The sequence below is a fragment of the Talpa occidentalis genome, unplaced genomic scaffold (assembly GCF_014898055.3).
Source record: "Talpa occidentalis isolate TD23 unplaced genomic scaffold, MPIMG_talOcc4v2.1 talOcc4.8, whole genome shotgun sequence".
NCBI lineage: Eukaryota > Metazoa > Chordata > Mammalia > Eulipotyphla > Talpidae > Talpa > Talpa occidentalis.
The window spans coordinates 90,178,500-90,200,540 of record NW_023605194.1 but is presented as its reverse complement, the minus strand read 5'-3'; the positions used below and the strand labels follow the sequence as shown (position 1 = coordinate 90,200,540).

At 37.8% G+C, this 22,041-nt stretch overlaps 1 pseudogene; it reads right to left on the bottom strand.

The window, feature by feature from the left end:
- Positions 1-8,840: 8,840 nt before the first annotated feature.
- On the bottom strand, positions 8,841-10,246 carry LOC119234724 (peptidyl-prolyl cis-trans isomerase A-like; annotated as a pseudogene).
- Positions 10,247-22,041: the final 11,795 nt, after the last annotated feature.

Sequence of the window (22,041 nt, the reverse complement as noted above, 5' to 3'; positions counted from 1 at the left end):
CTGCCCGCAGCCTCTGCGGGGCCGGTTCGATCCCCGGCTTTTCCCCGGCCACTGGAGGAGGGTCCCACATGGCGCGCAGACCTCTCCTGCCGCCCGCTGCTCCCCTCAGCAGTGTACTTCGGTCCTTCTGCCTGCTCTGCTCCCGCTGCTCCCCGCTCTGGCTCTGGTGAATTCTGCTTCTGACTGTACCCAGTGCTTGTATAAATAAATAAATAAATAAATAAATAAATAAATAAACAAACAAACAAATAAATAAATAAATGAACAAACAAACAAATAAATAAATAAAAATCTTTAAAAAAAAATTATGGAATCATGACAGATGCATGTTCTCTTATTCCAAGGATGAACCAAGCCAATAAAAATCTTAGAAAATTAGATAGAATGAATTGGGTGACTGAATAGGAGAGAAATGAAAGACAAATTCTAGAGATAAGAGATGTGCTTTTGCATTTAACAAGCATTTATCAAAACTATACTGTGTGGCAAGTGCTGTTAAATGCAATTTAACACCAGTTTTGAACTTAGATCAATCATCCCAATGCTAGGCAAGCCTAGATGTCATTTTCTCAACTTAGGTGCTACCAGCACATTCTCCAGCCCACAAGCACTTTTTACCTAGCAGTTCAGTTTAATGCACTCCACCACATTCCTCAGTGCCATGATAACAGGCTGCTTAATGCTTAACACAATATTTCTGTTCTCTCCAAGGATGCTGATAACATCACTTTTGGGTTATATTAAACTGATAACACAGAAAGGAGCAACCATTCCAGGAAGGTCATAATCCTGTGACTAACTGCCATTAGACTGCCAGTGACTTCTGGGGCCTGAGAATGAAGAGACCTTCACCAAACCCCTCCCATCACTGCAGTTCTTTCTTTCCTATATAACTTTCCTTCATTCATTTCTTAAAGAGCTGGTTTCTTTAGAGCACCATCTCTATTCTCTGGAGGTGGCACTCTTGTTAATGAAGCGGAAACATCCTTGTGGTGCTGAGTTTGGCTTTCTGAGCATGAGGGATACAATCCAGTTAGGTCGATAACATGTACACTAGGGTCTGGGAATTTGGAAAGTGACACAAAGAACATGGAAGAAAAACTTTGAACGACAAAAATGTTTTATATCCTGATTATGGTTACACAACTGTGTTTGTCAAAACTCATCAAATTATACTTAGTTGGTAGATTTTTTTGTTATGTGTATTCTATTTCAATAAGTTAATTAAATATAAAATTTCAGAGTAAGTCCACAGCCTCACCATCTTCTATTTCTAACCCCCCAAAGGTACCAAGTGAATCAACATGAATTTTACATCTAGGGTAATGTTACAAGATAAATGTTACAAGTAGATGCTACAATTCTATAGACTGTAAATTTATCATCATAAATAATGTTTAAAAATAACAACAGTTGGGTTTTGCTGACATATTTAATTGTTGATCACTGATTTCCCCCAAAAAGCATTTGATTTTCAAGTTATTCTGTCTTTTTCACTAGGGATTCTTAAAAATTTATTCTGCTGATTAACTCTGAGAAATCTGATCTCCACATCTATCTAGTAAAGTCTGGAATTTTCATGCTACAAAATCCTACACATTACAGATATTTTGCCTGCCATGCTTATTAAACATTATATTTAATCTGTTTATGCTTGGATAAAATTTCAAATCACATACCACACTGGTGTTTATAGTTTTCTGTGATTTAAAATAATTTGTAAGTAAGTCACATTTTTGAGTTATAAAATGATCAACAAGACACTTAAGATAAGCAGTATAAAAATTCAGTTTCTTGTGCATTGTGCTAAAATAAAAATTCAAACATGGAATTAATAAAAGAGTAAATTACACTAGAGTATCTATTTCTTTCATTTTATTTTTCTAATAGAAGGAGGGGAGTTCTTCTAAGATGAACTGAAAATACATAGCGAGTCAGAACACTCACCTAATGCAATTAAGGAAGTATTTCCAATTAAAATTGCTACTTGGATAATATTTTTTCCATATCCTCACGCATTATAATACTGTAAATATGTTTTATGTCTAAAATATGTGTCTTTATGAAAAAAAATAATGGGTTATGAGGAGGAATAAAACAGATCATATGACTTCCTGGTTGGTGTTTTAATGACCTACATATATCTTCCTCTTTGCATTTTGGTATAGAAATTTCTGTATCAAGGGAATATCTGAAGCTAAAGCTATACACAGATGTTCACATTATAACTGCAGTTTTGTTCTCATTACTTAGGGCCTTGTTATCCATTTACCACTTGCAAACTGACCTGCTCAAGTCCTACCTTTTGGCAGGATGATCCACGTTCATCATATGTATGGATCCTGACTAGAAAACACTTGGCCATAGTGCCCAGCACTGTACCCAAATGTCAGACCTGGCCTGGCCCCTTGGCCTGGTCTGATGGTGGGCTATTTGAGGTCCAACCAGGGAAGGGTGCTCACTAAAGCATCACTTTGGACCACAGGGGAAAGGTGCTGCAAACAACCACAATGGACCATCAGAGGAGGAGGGGAGATGTGGAGTATTTGAGAAAGGAGGGAAGAACTATTTTAAGGTGAAAACTGAATCAAATGGACTAATAGGGTGTAGGAACTAAGAAAACTATAACTCAAGTACAAATATGTGGTGTGTAAGATTTAAAAGCTGTGATTTAAAATATGTGTTTTTGGCAAAATTTGATTTCATGGAATGGACTCTGAAGGCTGGGTGGAGATTGCTTTTGAAAAAGATTTAACATGTAAACTTCAGTAAGGGTGTGTTGGGAAGATGTAAGCTTATATCTTTTCAATGGAGAAGGCAGAACTTAAAATATGCATACCTTTATTTGTTGTGCCTTCTTTGGAAGACTTCCTAATTTAAATCACTCTTTCTTCCCCTAACCTCCCGTGTCTTAGTTAAGCTATTTAAAATGATGTCTGGAGCCATGTGGATGGTGAGTTACTCAGTTGTACTGGATATCTCATGTATATATAGAGGTAAACCTGTTGTTACTAAAATTCATTTTGATTTTTGTCTTTTATCACTCTGCCTGATGCTTATGCGATTATATATCAGCTTAGAAGAACCCAAGGGGATACAAGATGATTTCCTTGTGCCCTGACTAATACAAGATGTGATTCAGGCTGAAGCAGCCCAAAACAATGGTGACATTTGCTTTCTCTAGGGGAGACAACAGTGTCAAGACTCAAACATTGTTTAATAACCATTTTGCCATTTTAAACAAATCAACACTCACAAATCATACCCTTCCCTGTCCCATAGTTCATCTTTCCTGTGTCATCCTTAGTTACAAAAAGTGCTTCAGATCAAAAAATGCAGGCTTATTGCAAAGACTTCTTTCACCAAGATCCAGCCTCAGGACTAAGTGGAAGAATTCTTAACAACCTTTAAATGCGCTCAACAATTTCTCTAAGCAAAAGGTTCCTTAATATAGTAAAATGTGTGGCCCCCAAGGGGAAATGCTAGTGACCTCATAGCCCAAAACTGATGGAGTCACAGCACTGTATTCCTGAAAAGCTCTCATGCTTTCCACTTTGATAAATCCAGAAGCAAACAAGAGTCAGTAGGTTTGATATCCATTGTTCATTCTCACTGAACTCCTCCTATATAGCAGAGCACAGTGGTTTGATTCATAGCGTGTGGGACTTTTTTTTTTTTTAATATAAACCAGTCAAATTTTTTTCTATATTAATCAGTGGTTTCTAAAGATCCACAGGGATAAATAAACCCTCAAGCTGGCAAGGGCTTTTCATGGCACAACCGCTGGTAGTTATAAACAGTAAACAAAACATAGTAACCATTTTAAGCACAAGAGATTGCTGTATCACAGGGGGCATAAATCATTAGCTTAATAATTTCAGCAGCAGTGTCTCCAAAGCAAAATTAAGCCAATAGTTCCCCCTGTGGCAATAATGAAGTACTGTAATGCTAAAAGAAAAAAAGAGCTGAGAGAAGGCATCACTGTACTTTGGAAATGACTGAAAAATCCAAGTGCAAGAAATAACTGTAGAACTCTTGTCTCAGTGTGTTCTTTGGAGAGGTGGGAAAGGGCTTGCTCCATACTCGGTGTCTATTCTTTTTTATTTTTTTGTGGGACCCTCGCTGTTGGCCGGGGAACGAACTGGCGCTGCAGAGGCTGCGGCAGCCTCACAGCCCAGCGCTCAACCACTGCACCACCAGGGGAGGCCCTCGGTGTCTATTCTTAAGACAGTTTTACAAGCAGAAGTGTATTTTCATCTGCGCCCCCCATGGTCCGCATGGGCTGTAGGTAGATCTTAGAAATGATGACATATTATAATTGAGATGACAAATTTCTCTCGGTTGTATTGGCAAATATTATTTACAGATTTAAAGAGCGCCAAAAGAATGCTAGAGCCAGGAGGGGAGAGAGAGAAGATAATGCTCCCTTCTCAGGGGCAATCAAACTAGATGGTCAACAATCTGAAAGAGCAATGGACCCAGTCACAAGAGGAAAGCCATCCTGCGTCCTCACGAATTTCACCAAATGTCAAACTGCACTGAAAAAAAACTGGATAAAAATTTCTTCATTTTGCATACATATAACAGGCTATGGGGCATTATTGAACACAGGCAACTAGGGACAACTTTTTGATTCCTCTGTTTTGTTGAATCAGCATTGCAGAATTTCCATTTTCATCCTGAGTTCTTCATCCATTTTGTGAAATCATATAGTCTTGTCATTATCCGTACAAAAGAAAATTCTGACTAGATAGCTTTCCCTCCTCAATAATACCATTTCTTTAAAGTGGCCTTTCCCCTAACAACATTCCCTATATTTTGGTACTTTTTATGGATATAATTGTCTCTTAAGAACATACTTGCTTTAAAGGCTGTAAGGTTCTGTCAAACAGAAGCTGTATTATTTGCACAAAGCTAACTACTAGCTTGACTAACATTCAGTGGATTGAGGCAAGGACTGATATGGGGCTACAGATTATATAGGGTCAGAAATTCTATAAAGGACAGGCTAAGCACTCCAGACATGACAAACAAATGTCATTTTTCCCATTTTTATTGTGCTTTGTTTTCAACTATGACACTTTAGACAAAGTTGTCTTACAGAATCCAATGTTTATTCTTTTTTTTTAAAGATATATTTATTTTTATACAAGAACCAGGCACAGGCCAGATGTGTGGGAGGGTGAGAGGAGTCACCAGAGACAGAATGGGGAACAGAACAGGCAAGCTGACTGAAATACACTGCTGAGGGGAGCAGCGGGCGAGACAGGAGAGGTCTGTCGCACCATGTGGGTTTCTCTGTGGCCTATGAGGATCAAACTGGCACTGCAGAGGCTGTGGACAGCTTCAAAGCACTGTGCTCAACCTCCTGCACCACCAGGGAGGTCCCCAATGTTTATTCTTAGTAGGTCTAATTACAGATATAATCACTTTCTTTACATTTACCTTTATTCATCAGAAATGAGAAAACTAGATGGAGAAATGGCATTCTTTGCATCTATAGAATAGGAAAACTTTTCCACAAGCTAAATAAATGACTACAACTTTTAGCTTTAGCTCTAAAGAAAAAAAGACACTAAACATAATCACTATACCATGTATTGTAAGTGTAACATGGAAGTCATCTTGCATATGAAGTGGCGGATGATGCTCTTTTATGGTCAAGAAAAGATCAAAGATGGATCCTACATTACATTGTGAGGGAAATGCATTTGTCTCTATTACTGCACTTTTCCTCTGATCCAGGCCATTTCCCTCCTTTAACTCTCCTGTGTTCCACCTCACCTACTCAGGAACTCTACTGATTAGTGTCACCATTATTATTTAAATCTGGTGGTTCTTAAATATTCCTAATACCAAGACAAGGCCAATGATAGTAAGAGATGCATGATTAGGACTTCACAAATCTCAACTCCAGTGGCCAGAGGTATAAGTACACAGCAGATATACCCATCAGACACAATGTGGAAGAAGAGGTTGAGAATGAACCTTTCAAAGTCATTTAGTCAGAAGGAATTGCCACTGCTCTATGATAACAGGATCTCCCAACCTGAATACGCATTAAAATGTACTAGCTGTAGTCACTGAATGGGAGAGCACATTTCAGGTCAGATGTCTGATAGGAGTCTGTCTAAATATATCAAGAAATCTTGGGCCTCCCAGGTGGCGCAGCGGTTGAGCGCTGGGTTGCAAAGCTGCCCGCAGCCTCTGCAGCACCTGTTCGATCCCCGGCCACCATAAGAGGGTCCCACATGGCACACAGACCTCTCCTGCAGCGCCCACTGCTCCCCTCAGCAGTGTACTTCAGTCCTTCTGCCTGCTCTGCTCCCCGCTCTGGCGCTGGTGAATTTTCTCACCCTCCCGTGCTTCTGACTGTACCCAGTGCATGTATAAATAAATAAAAATAAATCTTTAAAAAAAAAAGAAAAAAAAAGAAATCTTACAACTCAACAATAAAAAGACAATTCTCCTACTTCAAAAATTGGGCAAAAAAATCTGAATAGACATTTCTCTAAAGAAATGTCTCCTTTTTTAAATACAAATGAATAATAGGCACTTCTTAAAAAGATGCTCATTTAGGAAGAAATACAAATCAAATCCACAATGAGATGCAACTTCACACTCATCAGGAAGGCTATAATCAAAAGACAGACAATAACAAGTGTTGAGGAGAATGTACAGAAATTTCAACTTTCATACTTTGCTGGTGAGAATATAAATGTTGTAGTTACTTTGGAAAACTGGCAGTTCCCAAAATGTTAAACATTGAGTTACCATATCATAGCAATTCCATTCCTCGTATATACCCAAGAGAATTGAAAACACATGTCTAATAAAATGCTGTACACAAATTTTCATAGTAGTATTTATTCATAATAGTCAAAAAGTGGAAACAGCCCAAATGCCCATCAAATGATAAGTAAACAAAGTATGGTACATCCATACAATGAAATAAGATCCATTAAGACAAATGAAGCACTGATATATGATATGACATGAATGTATTTTAAAACTTGCTAAGTGAAAGAAATCATATATCGATGGTCATGTAATGTTTGTTCTGTTTATATGAAATGTCCAGAGCCGGTAAATCCATACATACAGAAAGTAGATTAGTGCTTGCCAGGGGAGCAGGGTGGAGAAAATGGGGTGTGTTTCTTTTTGGGGATAATGAAAACGTTCTGGAACTAGATAATGGTAGATATGCTTGTGCATATGCTAAAAACCACTGAAATGTAAACTTTTAAAAGATGAATTTTATGGTATGTGAACTGTATCTCCCTTTTTAAGATTCTTTTTTAAAGTACTACTTGCATTCCTATGTCTCAACCAACCTAAACCAAAGTAAGTAATTCCCCTTTCCTTTAGCTCTGATTTAGTGCAAACATAGGGTTTTAAATAAGCAACATTTTTCTCTCCTACAGTATTAAGAAATGTCTCATATACCTGAAGTTAAATTGGATATAGGTTCCTAAAACAGATTCTAGAAAACAACCTGAATGGTACATGCCAATGACTCAACCAGCTTTTCCTGACTCCGGGGTCACTCTTCAGGGGCCACCCAACTTCAATTGCTGTCTCTTCAATTATGCTCCTTGATCTTTTATTTTTTAAAAAAAGATTTATTAATTTATGCATACTAGAACTGAGGGTACAGGCCAGAGGTGTGGGGATTGAAAGGATTCACCAGAGACAGAGTGGGGAACAGAACAGGCAGACTGACTAAAACACACGGCTGAGGGGAGCAGTGGGCGAGTCAGGAGAGGTCTGCTGCGCCATGTGGGTTGTTCTTGGCCGGCTGGGGATCGAACTCGTGCTGCAGTGGCTGCCTCATAAGTTGTGTCTTAACACCCCTTACACCACCAGGGAGGCCCATCCTTGGTCTTTTAAATCAAAGATTTATAAGAAATGAGACAAATCATGTATCTATTAAGTCTGTGTCTGTTTACTGCCTACTTTCCCCTCTGGAAGTTCCATGACTAGAAAATCATTTGTTCACCACTGTACCCACACCAACAACAGGGCACAGAGCAAGGTAGGCAATGAAGAAATATTTGCCAAGAAAAAATGGAGTAAGTTACACTCCACTGGTTGATGGAAAAGAGTGAAAATAGTAGTCCCCAATACCTGAAGTTAAGAATGTCAAGTTCTCCCTAAGTTTTCCCATTTCTGATGATGACATGCCCATGTCCCTGTTGGCTTTGAAGCTGATCTCTCAAGCACCTCTGATCCTTGCTGTGCCAAATATCAGTGTTGACGCCTTTGTCTTCTGCTTTCTGTGCATTACATCCAAAGATTTCTTCAAGCATTTCTGGAACTAGTCTAGAGACCTACTTCTTATCCCCAATTGAACTACTTGTTTGATAACTTGACTTGGAATGTAAGACTTTACCTGGAAATAAATTTTGATTTCTAGTGTCCTCATAGCCAAGTCAAAAAGTCAAAGGTCATTCTACTACAATGCATTAATTTAGCCAAATGAAACATTCTATTATGCACTACAAGGAGCATTTAAGTCACAATCTGCAGCCTTAAGAATAAGTTAAACTCGACAAAGGGATCTCTAAAAAAGAACTCTGTGACCTCACTTCTGATGGTATGCTGTTTTGCTCTCAATTTTGATCTTAAAAATTATTTTGGTGTTTACTATTTCATAATCATAAACTAACTCCATAACACAGTAAAACTTGGAAGGGGATAGGGAAAAATACAGAACCCAAAGAATCACAGGGAGACCATAAAGATCATAGGATATTTCAAACAGACATGGATGAAGGGGTGCTCTCCTGAGATACAGAAGGAATGGTATGATGTTTGAGACAAAACACAAGGCAAATTAATTATATTTGTCCACAGTCAGAAATGGGGATCATCATGCTGGTCTTGCCATTCCTGGACCCAAAGCTCTCCATGGGTCCACAATATTCATGCCCTTCTTCTCCTTGCCAAAGACCACATGCCAAAGACCACTTGCCTGCCATCCAATCACTCAGTCTTGACAATGCAGATGAAAACCTGGGAATCATGTATGTTTGGTCCAGCACTTGTCACTGACAAGATTCAAGGACCTGTATGCTTCAGGGTGAAATTCTCATCATCCAATGTCTCCCCCAAAATGGACTTGTTGCCAGTGCCATCATGGTGTATGAAGTCACCACTCCGGCACATAAATTCTGGAATAATTCTATGAAAGCAGAAAATCTTATAATCACATCCTTTCTTTCCAGTGCTCAGGACACAAAAGTTTCTGCTGTCTTTGGAACTTTCTCTTCAAACAGCTCAAAGAAGATGCAGTGCAAGGGACCACCGTCAGCAGCAATATCGATAAACAATGAGGTTGACCATGCTGCATGACACAGAACGTCTGGCAGTGGTGATGTCTGGAAGACCTTAAAATTTATTTTTAAATATATTGTTTAAGCCTTGCCAAAGACAAGCTGAATTATCCCCGCTCACTCATTTCATTTACACTGCTTTCCTATATTTTGCCATTGTATATCATGCAGAAAACATTTGTCTCTCAGACAGTAAGATTAAAAGAAATTTATTTTGACCAGTTACTCAATCGTATCTAACACATGATGTCTGCTTCTGTAACAGGATCCCTTGGACCTCGACTTTGCTTGTGTAACCTAACCTTCCTATTATTGAGCCCCCAAGTTAACAGGAATTCAGCCAACCACCAGTGAGAAAAGACCCTTCACCTGCAAAGGGTTTCTGTGTTCCAGAGGCAATGGTTTCAGAGCCAGCTCAAACAAGATGGCTGCACAAGAGCAGGTGGTGGAAGAGCAGACCAAGAAGTTACTGAGGACTCATTAGCATACTAAAATGCACACTCAAGTGGAGACTTACGATGATGAGACACACAAAGTATAAAGAAGCATGTAGCCTGTCTGCACCTACTCCAGAGCAGCCCAGCCAAGAATATGCTATGGTGCTGCTCCTTGAGTCCCTGCTCTGGTAACAGACCCCAAAAATCCAGGACCCCCACAGCTCTCAGGTTGACAGCTGCCCATCTCCTATTGTGTGAACCACAATAAGTATTCCTGGAGTGAAACCTATTTCAATGATTAATTGGAGGATTTATTGGTCAAAGCCAAAGACCCTTCAGAATCAGTAACACTTTTGTCACTAGATTCTTACAAGCCCCTGGCAAAGAGCAGTAACCCTGTCCACCTTCACACAAGCACTTTAGAGGGCGAATGTGCAGAGTCCAATCATGAATTCTTTCTACTGAGAGCTCCATTTTTGTATGATTTCAACTGAATACAATTATTGGGGGGAGTATGGGGAGATTGATATTTCTTAACCTCACATACCCCCTAGTGATGGCCCTGATGACAACACACATCTGGATGTTTTGCATCATCTGGATGATTGATCTGATTTTTCCACTCTTCACCTAGACTTTTGGCATCGCCTCGACGGATCTATCACTGTGGGCTTTAGTCCGCAACTTGCTTCCAGCTGCACGCTTTGCACTACACTCTGCTTCACCTTCCTTTTTGGCTACACTTACCCCTGCGTCCATATGTTTTTTTCCCCAGATGTCATCCCCACCTAACTGAGTACCAAGTCTCACTCTACTTATCCAAGACACACTCCCTCCTACAGTCTGGCTCAGTCATCTCCACTGTGTGCTTAATCTCTTCTTTAGAGCATTATAGAGACAGTAAGGCTAACACTGGTGTGGTTAGAAATGGCCACCCCTAATCCCACAGTCAGCAAACGTTTATCAAGGCCTTGCTTTAGGTTTAGCATGCAAACAAACAGGTCCTCAGCTTTCCACTTTCTAATCTCAGGTCCACCCAGTGTGAGCTACATGGAACAATTCAGTGTCGATTCAGTTTAGCCAAACCTGACTTGAAGGCCTGTTTCTCTAAAGGCACACTGCTAAGACATCTCAGGGGTTACAAAGATAAATGTCATACTTCTCCAGTCCTCTGACCAGTTTCATAATACCTGTAAATGAGATTCCAAGTTAGGAAAAAACTGAAACTGTGAGATGAAAGAAATGTTTGTGCCAAATTTCAACTGATGAGAAATTCAATGAACTTAATTCTTGCAGAATTGCATAATCTGAGAACAGAGTTAATTGCAAACTGTTTATATTATTGCCATCACCTACAACGCCAGTGAAAAGAAACACAAGCCCTCCTTTGTCAGTGTTCTGAGAGCTCCTTGTGATGACCTGCATTACAAAATATGTGTTAGTGACTTTTGCTTTTATAATCTAAGCAAGCACTGTTATTATCATTTCAAATCTCTTTTTTTCTGTCCTTTCACAACCTCATCCAGGTTCATTAAATGGTGCTGTTAAAGCTAGTGCTAAAAAACAGCCCTCCAATCAAAAACTTTGAAACAGAAGATGGGATAAAGCAGTAGGAAGGAGAGAAAACTACCACCACCACTGATTTAGGAAAGAGCTCTCAGCAAAATAATAAAGAAAATGTAAACAGTAACTTCAAAGCAAATATACACTAAAATAATTATAAATGTCTAAGTTCCAAAAATGCATGCCCCTTTGGGAAAAGTCACTTTGAATTAGTTGAGTTTTCATACAAAGTTTTTATACAAAGTCTCCAGGAATAACATTTCTCTCATATGAAAAGCAAGTGCCCTGAACTTAAATTTTATTTCCCACTGCTCTACCTTACAATCCCTACAGTTCAGTTCGAAAAGTTTCTTTATTATTCCACACATCCTCTGCCAAGGAAACCAGCAGTAACCTTCTCTCACTGTTTCTTTTATTATGCTCCTCTTCCTGTTTGAAATATCTTCACTCGTCCTAACCACGAATCCAAATACACAACCCAACTTCAAAGACCCACTCCAGCTCCACCTCATCAGTACCATTGTACCTGACTTAGTGGAGGCATAGGATGTAGACGGGAATGGGTCTTAGAGAGGATCTAGTTCAAAAATTTTTCCAACTGTGCAACACAGAGGCATTTGTGAGTTTTTCAAGAGTCAGGAATAGGCAGGGAAGTAGGCAGCAGAGTACTGGACTATCAGTATCTCTAACCTGGACTGCCTTCACCCTTGTAATTATTCTGCCTTTACAAGAAATTGTATGAACAACAGATTCCAGAGGGAAATCCTACTGCCCCAATGCTCAGTAGGATAAATGAAGAAACTAAGGCACTGCGGGTGCCTATCCTGGTCCAGTCTAGAAGCAGACACCTCTGGACTCCTGGTCCCATTACACTGATCTGTTTTAACACTAACACCCTTTCAGTTTCCCTTTGCTGACTGGATGATGCTTGTCACTGACACATGTCCAATCTGTCTCATGCTAAATGGGGCTGTGGCAACTCCAGGTCAAGAAGTCATTGACACTCATCTTAGATGAGTGTCAATTGCAGGTCCAGAGACTGCAATTGACCTGTCTTTCCAATATTCCTCTTGTCCAACCCTCAGGATTTAATCAGACGTAGACATATTCTGCCTCTGAAGTGCCTGATTCGTTCTTCTTTCAAGCCCCATTTTTAAGGTGATTCAATATAATAACAATTCAACTAGTATCTCTGATTTGGTCCCAACCTCTTTAATCACTGACTACATTTCCATCAGAATTATCATGTTCACCTTCATCCCCAACTCCATCTCTGCTCCATTTACTGCAAAACAGAAAACAAGTTCTTTGCATAGTTTCATGCCCTTCAGGGTCTAACCCTGGCCTGCCCTCATGCCCTTACTTCCCACTGTCATTCCTGTCTCTTGGTCATCATGTGCATCCACACAGAAGCCCTCGTAACCACAGTCTAGCCAGTGCAGACGATGCTAAAACCCAGACAATTGCTAATTTATAAATTTGTCTTAAACTTTTACATACATTTACTTAAGCTACCCCTCTTGTCTGTACTGTTATCTTCCTCCTTAAAGGTCAATAAAATCCATTGAACTCTTATTGCCAGTTACTTTAGGAAGCCTTCCACAACTATGGTACCAAATTCACTTAGTCTTCTATGCTCCCTTAACATTTGTACCACTATTACAGAGCTTACATTTTTTTCCATGTTATGAACCAATGCTTTTTTTATTCCTTAAATATAATTTCCTTTTATGCAGGGACTCGTCTGTACTCGTTTCTGTATATTTCTCATGCTTTCCATATTGTCCCACACATAGTAAGTGCTTTGTAAATGTTTGTTTCATTTCTGAGACAAAGTTAAACAGAGATCAGTTTTAATAAAAATATAAATCAAACCACACACCATATTCGCTTAAAGAGGACTCTCAGGATTCCTTTGTTCTATTCCAGTCCATGGTGAGACCCTCAAACATTTACTTTATCACAAGATTCTGAGATTTTCCTCTCCAAATGGCTTTAACATCTCCTTGAAAAGCTGCAGTGCTAGGTCTGCAAAGCTTGTCAAGAAACCCTGCTGAAAGGCAGTGCAGAACGGCACTATTATTGTGGAGACAGGTGTGGTGTCCCCCAGAGCCAGCCACCTGGCGTCCTGAGTCTGCAGAGATGACCGGCACGTGTCACCTCAGGTCACTTAGCGCCCTGTGCACAAGGCTCCTTAGATGGAGACCAGCTGGGATTGTAGAGTTTTCCATCCGAACCCCCTCGGACTTTTCCAGCACCTGCTCTGACATATGCCTGGTTTTGTTTCGTGTTTATAGTACGTCTCCTGGGCAGTTTATGGATCTGTTTCTGGCAATTTTCCCTCACATCATCTTGGGAATCACAGCATGGAGTTAGGGGTCAAAAATCCAAGTTAGGCTGTTTAGTTTTCTGACATGGGATTTCCATATTCACTGGTGACAACAAAATGTTGTATCTTTACGAAGTAAAAATGCAGATGAAAACTAATTGACAAACTAATTGACAGTTCAAAAACAATTTTCTAGTATTTAATTCTTACAATGTGAGATATGTACCCTGTTTTACAGATTAGAAACAATGGTTAGCAGATTTATTTTTTTTTTAATTTCTTGAGATCACAGAGCCGATAAGAGTTGGGCTAGGATGCAAGTCTTCTGAACCCAAATGCCAAGATCTTTAATACAATATAACAATAGGAAATAGCCAAAGATTTAAAAATAAATCAGCTATCTTCCAGATCAATGATGTAATGTTTTAATTATTTGCAAAATTAAGCATACTAATTTCTCATCCATATGTCTCAAAGTGTGTTTGTGATAAAGTACAGTCCAGTTAAAAAACTAAGCTCCCAAGCTGAAGTATAAAGCAGTTTAATTACCCATAAGCATGGCATGTATGATGAATTAAAAAGTAAATGGATAATAAATACAATAAAGTAAGTAAAAGAGTCACTTTCAGCAAGGCTTTAATATTGCCTTATTATCAAAGTCAAATATTGCAATAATTATTTCAAATATTTTATAAGTCCTATGCGAAAACTCTCACAATTCTTCTAATACCAAACGAAGTCTATTATAGGATGTGTCATGCTGTCTCCCATAATTTGACAATCGGTTATTCTTAATGCAGTTATTATCTATGCTATATCAAATATTCTTCACTAGGATGCATTAAAGAAATTGATCTTTAAATATTAACTTATTGATATTCAGGCCACTTTTTAAAGACTGAAATAATTTTAATGGTACTTACAGCAGTAAATATACATATCTGATATTACCTTCTTGACTGTTGGTAATTATTATTTCTATCTCTTTCATTTTTCTATATTTAATATCACTGATAAAGTATGATTTCTTTACCACTCATGGGGATAAAATAAGGATAAAACTGCAGAGAGGTCTGCTTATATGTTCTGCGCTGTACTTCTTTCCTAAGGGGTTATGGTTATATTAACTAAATGTTATCTTCACCTTGCTTCTACTTTGTAAGTATTTACCCATTTAATTTTTGTGGTTTAAACTTGAAATTAATGCTTAGCCTCTTTGAAGTCTATCTTTTCATCTAACATAAATACTTAAGGTTATAAATGGCCACTAGTACATTGTCTCACAACTTTTGTTAGGTAGTGTTTTCACTGACAATTAGTATCAAATCTTGCATGACTGTCATTTTGATTTATTCTTTCACCCATAAACTAAATTGTGTATTCACTGTTTGATCATGGGGATAGTAAATACAGGCCTATATATTTTTATTAATTTATAATTTTATTGCATGGTAATCAATGAACGAACATCATCTATCTAGACAGTGACTGACATTTGCAAAGACTTCATTGGTGTTCAGCTACATGTTTAGTTTTTCTTATTTTAATGTTCCAGCCATGCACACTTCTTTCAGTAATTTTATTCATAGTTCATGCTTTTTGATTCTGTTGTAAATGGAATCTCTTTGTTCATATTTGGATTGCTAATGGAGAGAAATACAGTCAATTTTTGTACATAGATTTTACATGCTGCAACATTGTTAAACTTGATTATTAGCTCTGATAGTATTTCTTAGGTTGTGTGTGGGTGTGTGTGGGATGGGGGGTGGTCTATACACAAAATAATGTCTTCTGAAAATAAGGCTGTTTTCTTTCTTTCTTTCTTTCTTTCCCAACTGGAGGTCCTGTATTTCTTTTCCCTCCCTAACTGCCATAACTATAACCTCCAGTTCAATGGTGAATAGAAGTGGTGAGAGTGGACATCCTTGTCTTGTTCCTCTTCTTTGGTGGAAGAGATCAGAGTTTTACCAGGAAGTATGATACTAGTTGGGTTATTTGTTGTTGTTGTTGTTATCCTTTGTCAGGTTGAAAAGTTTATTTCTCAGTGTAGTTTTTTTTTTAATGTTTTTTTATCATAGAGGGTGTTGAAAATTTTTTTAACTGTTTTTCTAACTTGTTTTTAAAACCTCTCAAAATGATCACTTTATGTTTTTATAGTCAAGCATACTTATAATCACCCAATTTTTACAAACTTAAAGTCACTGCTACCTCTAACACTACATTCTTTTAATTTGGATTGATCTTGCTGATGTTCTTAATGGAGTCTTTTCCACAAAGTTCTGTGCGTTACAAGCTTGATCATTCTTTGAGAACTTTTTAAGTCTTTTTTTTTTCCCGTTAATGTTTCAGTAATTCTTCAGTTGGGTGTAGAGCTCTAGGTTAACATTTTGTTTTCCTCAGGATTTTAAAGATGCAATTCCACTGTGTCCTTGACCCTCTTATTGCTATGAAGTAAGTTCTTATCATTCTAGTTAGTAACTTTAGTTTACTTTTTTTTTTAAGATTTATTTATTTATTTATACAAGAACCGAGGCACAGGCCAGATGAGTGGGAAGGTGAGAGAATTCACCAGACACAGAGCAGGGAACAGAACAGGCAGACTGACGAAATACACTGCTAAGGGGAGCAGCGGGCGAAGCAGGAGAGGTCTGCCACGCCATGTGGGACCCTCACCAGCTGGCTGGGATCAAAACGGCACTGCAGAGGCTGCAAATAGCTTCACAGCCCGGCGCTCAACCGGCTGCGCCACCAGGGGAGGCCCAACTTTAGTTTACTTTTTGTTTCTTTTAATATCTTCTCTTTGAAGTTGGTATTCTGCACCAGATTCAATTATAGAGTCTCTATGTGGATGTATTTGTTCTACTTGAACAATAGTAAGTATGCTTTTGCAACCTGAGAATTCAAATGTTTCTTCACTTCTAAATAACTGTTTCTATTTCTTTAACATTGCCACTCATCAAATTCTCTTTATTTTTTTTCCCCTGAAAATGTTCCCACTTAAAGGTATTTTAGGTTTTATCATGTTATTTCACATGTCTCTAGACTTGTATCTGTACTGTATTCAAAGCAATTTCCTCAAGACTATGCTTATTAAATTATTCTTCAGTTAGATGCAATTGTAGACACCTGTGAGAGGTTTTAGTTTTTGCCATAACTCACTACAGTTTTAATTCTAGTAGTTTCATTTTATTCTTTTTCCAATATTTTTGTTTCTTTAACATGCTGTTCATTGTTACTATTTCTTCTTCAACTATTTTAATAATTTTATAGGGAATGACAAACATACTTTTTAATATCTTTTAAATTTTTCTATTATCATAGCATGTCATATTCATGTTTGCCTTTTGCTAACAGTCCCTCAAGATTATCTTTGTACAAAAATGTATATACATATTATAATATATATGGTTCTGTCTTCAGTGGGTGATTGCTTACTTGCCTCTGTTAGCTCTGTGTGTGTGTATATATATACATAAGTATATATGTATGTATATATGTATGTATGTATGTATTTAGAAAGAGAGAGAAATCATCCTCAGCAGATAATTTTCCTTTGTGCATGCCATGCACCTAGGGATAGGAAATTGTCTTTATAGAGTAACTGAAATCTTTGTCTCCTTAAACCTCAACCCAGAGGTTTCTTCTGGTCACAGACCAGTTTTTCTCTTTTAATTAAGTTCAAGGTTATTTCTGTTTCACATAGTTACTATGCATTTGACCATACAATTACTATTGGTAAGGACTTGGGTTCTTGAATTTTCTCTCATGAAATGATTTCTAATTCTGTCCAGAGAGTGACAAGTCAGTAATATTTCTTTACACTTGCTCAAGTTCTATCTCAGTGGTTTCCTGCCTAAGTCCTGCCCTGACGAGCCTCAGGCTATATTGATTATCACTGGCTGGTTAGGCCACACTTCAAACTCCCTTTTGAATTTGGGTCATCTATATGTTCTGGCATGTGGACTTTTAGATTTCCTTTTCAATGTTCCTGGCTGTGTGTTTTCTTATTCTATAGCGTATACCCAGTATTTTCTGTGTTGACAGTGAAGAATGATGATCGAAAAGGATTTATGTGAAAATAAATTCTGCTGTGCTAACTAGTGATTCAGATTAGTGCTTTAGTGGGGAGGCGGCACAATGAACTATGGTGGAGGACCATGGGTGCCTTGGGGTTGGTGTGGTGTGGTAACATCTGAAGGGGGGATCCGATAACTCTGAATCACATACAGTGTTGTAAACCAATGTTAATTCAAAAAATATAGGTAGATAGGAGGAATGGCTTGAACAACTACTTCACTCTCTGATTTTGTACCTTTAGATGTGCGTCTAACTTGCCATAGTAGTAAACTATGCAGATATGTACACTTCAGTTATTAAATCATAATTAAATTTGCATTCATGCTTTGTTTTGAACCAATAACAACCAATACATCTCTTAGCTGATTATGATCAGTGTTAGAGAAAAATACAGTGGAAATGCCGGCTATACTGCCAAAGCACTGAAACTTAAATAATAGCAGTAGTTGGAATAACATAAAGGAAGACATAAAATTACTTTTAAATCTCTGATTAGCTAAGAGCACACAGTACTTTTATTTAGCATTAATTAGGAAAAAGTAATGTAAACTAAGTGGTATGTATCTGTGTGAGAAATTTTTTTAAAAACTGAGAGAAGAGACACCTTTTAATAATTTACCCCCTCTACCAGGTGGATTACCAGTGGCAAATGAAGGAGAAAAACATGGAACTGGGAAATGTGGGTCCACCACTTGCTAATTTAGGGACTTTACTTGTGAATATATCATATAACACAGTAGGTCAATAATTTCAGCTTGAACCATGAAACAAATCAGGGGGACAGTGTATCTTTTTTTCTTCACTTATTTTCATATAAATTATATCAACAATCTTTGCTACTCCTTCTCAGTTTGATTAATTTGACTGCTGCATCGGTAAATGAACAAACAATCTATTATTTCCATTGTCTGCAATAAACCGAGTCTAAGGCAGAGTAAAATAATGCACAACCATTAAAATAATGCATAAGCAGTAAAATAATGCATAAGTACCTTCCTGGGCCATTTTTTTCCTGATTTATTAATTAATTCATTTAATTTCCTTACATCGCTGTGGGCCCCATAATTCTTCCACCACGATATTATAGCCAAAATAAGTCAGAAGGAAAAAGATAAATATGGGATGGTCTCACTTACATGTGGAATATAGAGAAACCAAACAAAAGGTCAAGAAAAAGTCCAGGTCATTTTTAAGAACAATGTAAAGGAAGATTAGTGAATCTCTCTCTTTTACATACCCACTCCTACCTCATCCTACTTCACTTTCTATACATTCAGGAAAAATAAGCTACATTACAGACAAGTCTAATAACTGTCTTTAGTCTCCTATGGAATAACAAAAAAAGCAGGATAAAAAATTCAAGGCTTTCATCCCCAAATGTATTTCCCTAGGTCACGGCTGCAACATTTCTCCCTCTGTTTCTATAGATTTACACTTTGTAGGCCTAATTTCAAAGGTTCTCTAAGTCACATGGAGAATGTTAGTATTTTTGCCAAATCAACTGGTTTGTGATGGTTGAGATTAATATCACTTCTTCAATTCTCTATGTGCATTCTACTAGCCTTATTGATAAAGAAGTGCCTCATTTGATTTGTACACCCAGCAGGCATCTGTGAGACCCTCATTACAGATTTTGAATTGCTATGACAATCACTGTCTCCATGGACAAGAGGATCAAATACTGATAACTAGTAGTGTGTATTTGAATTACTTCCCTTCAAAATGTCTACTCTGTTCAGTTTCACTTAAGTATTAATGTACAGTTGCAGGCACTATAGTCTTCTGCTAGTGAGAAAGGCCAAAAAAACACCTAAAAATGCCAGTAATGTGTGACTTGACACCAAACATGTTTAAGATGAAGTTAAGAGTTACATACATGTATGTGCATTATTGGCAGAGTAAACTTGCTTCGTCAACAAAAGAGTACAGTTTTCCACTCCAGATTAATAGATTATAAAATCAGTAGGCTTTTCATGAAAGTAATTAAGAAAAATGGGGGCAGAAACAAATTCAATCTTTTAAGAATTTTTTGCCTTTAAAACAACTTTCTGTAAAATCACCTGAAATAAAATATAACTGATTCTATGAGTTCAGTGGAGTCAAGTTTAACTTGAAAACATCTTTCATTTCTATAGCTACTTTATTATATTTATACAAGACTACAAAAAATTAATTGGGTGATTTAAGTGAGTCAACTGTCACATATATTATGAGCTCTGCATGTGTGTGTTATGAAGCAATGCTGACTATGAGTTCAGCCTTTTACCAATTTATTTAGCCAAGGTTGCTAGAAGTTACTTAATGAGCATGAAAACACAAACTGTCAATAAACCTACAGGAGGAAAAGTAGCCATGACCTAAAAAGACCCTTCTGTTAGGCCAGGAGATGATGAAGTATGTTAGGTCACCGGTCCCTCTGTGTGATGCCTGTTTTTGCTGCCAAAGCACGTGTGGCAGATTTGCAGAGTTGGGGGTGTGGGGGTAGGTAGGTAGGAGAAGGTCAGCTTCTAAAAATGCATCTCACAGCATGCATTCAATAAAAAGCCTGGGAGAAGTACTTTTTCCAAATTAAAATTTTAGAAAGTGTGAATGTCTGTAGCATCTAGTGTTTGACCTCTCAGTGCCTAAGCTATTCCTTGATAACACTTACCAATCTATATTGATTCATTCAACACAATCTGTAGCTTCTGAGCTGGAACAAAAGGTTTTTCAATATATCTATTGAATATATAAAGGGAGCAGCTCAAGAATCAGGTTTACATCCTGAGTCCACCATTGACAAGCTGTGTGGCACTGGGCAGACTATCCAGACTCCTGAACCCCCAGATTCCTCCTGTTAAATGAAACAGTAAGTAATGCCTACTGGGGAGAGGGTTGTAAAAGGAAGTGAAATAAAACAAAAAGCAATATACTTTGATTCCTTCAGAAGTATCACCATTTACACTTGTTAGAGTTCTCAGCTCTAAGCCTTACAAACTAACTTTGGCTAAATTAAACAGAAAGGGAACATACTGGCAAGATATCAATAACTCAGAAAGTCAGTTGAAAGACTGGAGAATGAGACCCTGGCAGAAAACTAGAATCTGCTCAGAGCACAGGAACTATATTCTTGCTGTGACACCATTGTCCTCTCAGCTCCTCCCAATCAGCCAGCAAAAACCTCTACCTGGCCCTGCTCCCTCATTATTCAGAGACACAGGTAAAAGAAGCCTAAGAGAGGAGCCAAAATTCTACAATCTGCAGGGTAAATGGGGTTCCTTGTGTTTCTCCAAGGGGAGATAGGGTTTACCCCCATGTAATAATTCCTCCAAATAGGAGCAGAATGGGTCAGGCGGCATACCACTAGCCCATCAGAAATGTTCAACAAAGCTCAGAGTCAAAACAGAACGTAATCAATCTCTGATCACAATTCCAATTGCATTAAATTAGATCTTCAGTCAATAAAAGATACATTTTTAAAGCTCCATGTACTTACACTTTTTTTTTAAACAATTCAGTCAAAAAAGAAATCATAATGGAAATTATGAAACAATTAGGAAGGGATGAAATAAAAAAAAAATCAAAACAGGGAATGCAGCAAAGTTAGTACTTTGAGGGAAATTTAAAGCCCTAAAATGTTCATTTTTAGAAACAAAGTCTAAAAATTTGTGAGAAATTGCCCAGTTGAGAAGTTAAGAGAATGCTAGAAAAAACAGACTCATGGTAATCCATGAATAAAAATAGACATAACCAAAAGTGACAATAAAGCAAAAGCTGGCTACTAGAAATAATAAAGTGGACACACTTCTGCAAACATTGATCATTAAATAGGAAAAAACAACAACTTTCAAATAAACAATTTTAGGAATGAAGAAAAGGATAGATCACAAAAACAACAGAAATTTTAAAAAAATAATGTAAAACCAATAAATTTGAAAATGTAGATAAAAGGAATAAACCCTAAAATTTAATATCTTATCAAATAGATTCAAGAAGGAAATTGAGAACCCATAGAGTCCTATGCATATTCAAAAACTGACTGGGGTTGAAAACCTTCCTAACGAAGACACACTCAGTTGCTGAATTCACATCCCCACCCCCTCTAATATTTAACTGACTGTCCTAACCCTGACCCAGCTCTCAACTTCTCCACTTAGGTCAGAAAGGCTAGGAACTACTGCTTCACAGTCAGCCAGCTTAATTCCCTCCTTTGGTTCAGAATGTTTCCTTTATCTCCCTGCCTTAACAGGAGGCATCTTGTTTGCATATGTAAACAATTTGGGAAAGTTTAAATTACTACTGCCTGAGCCCCAGCCCTAAA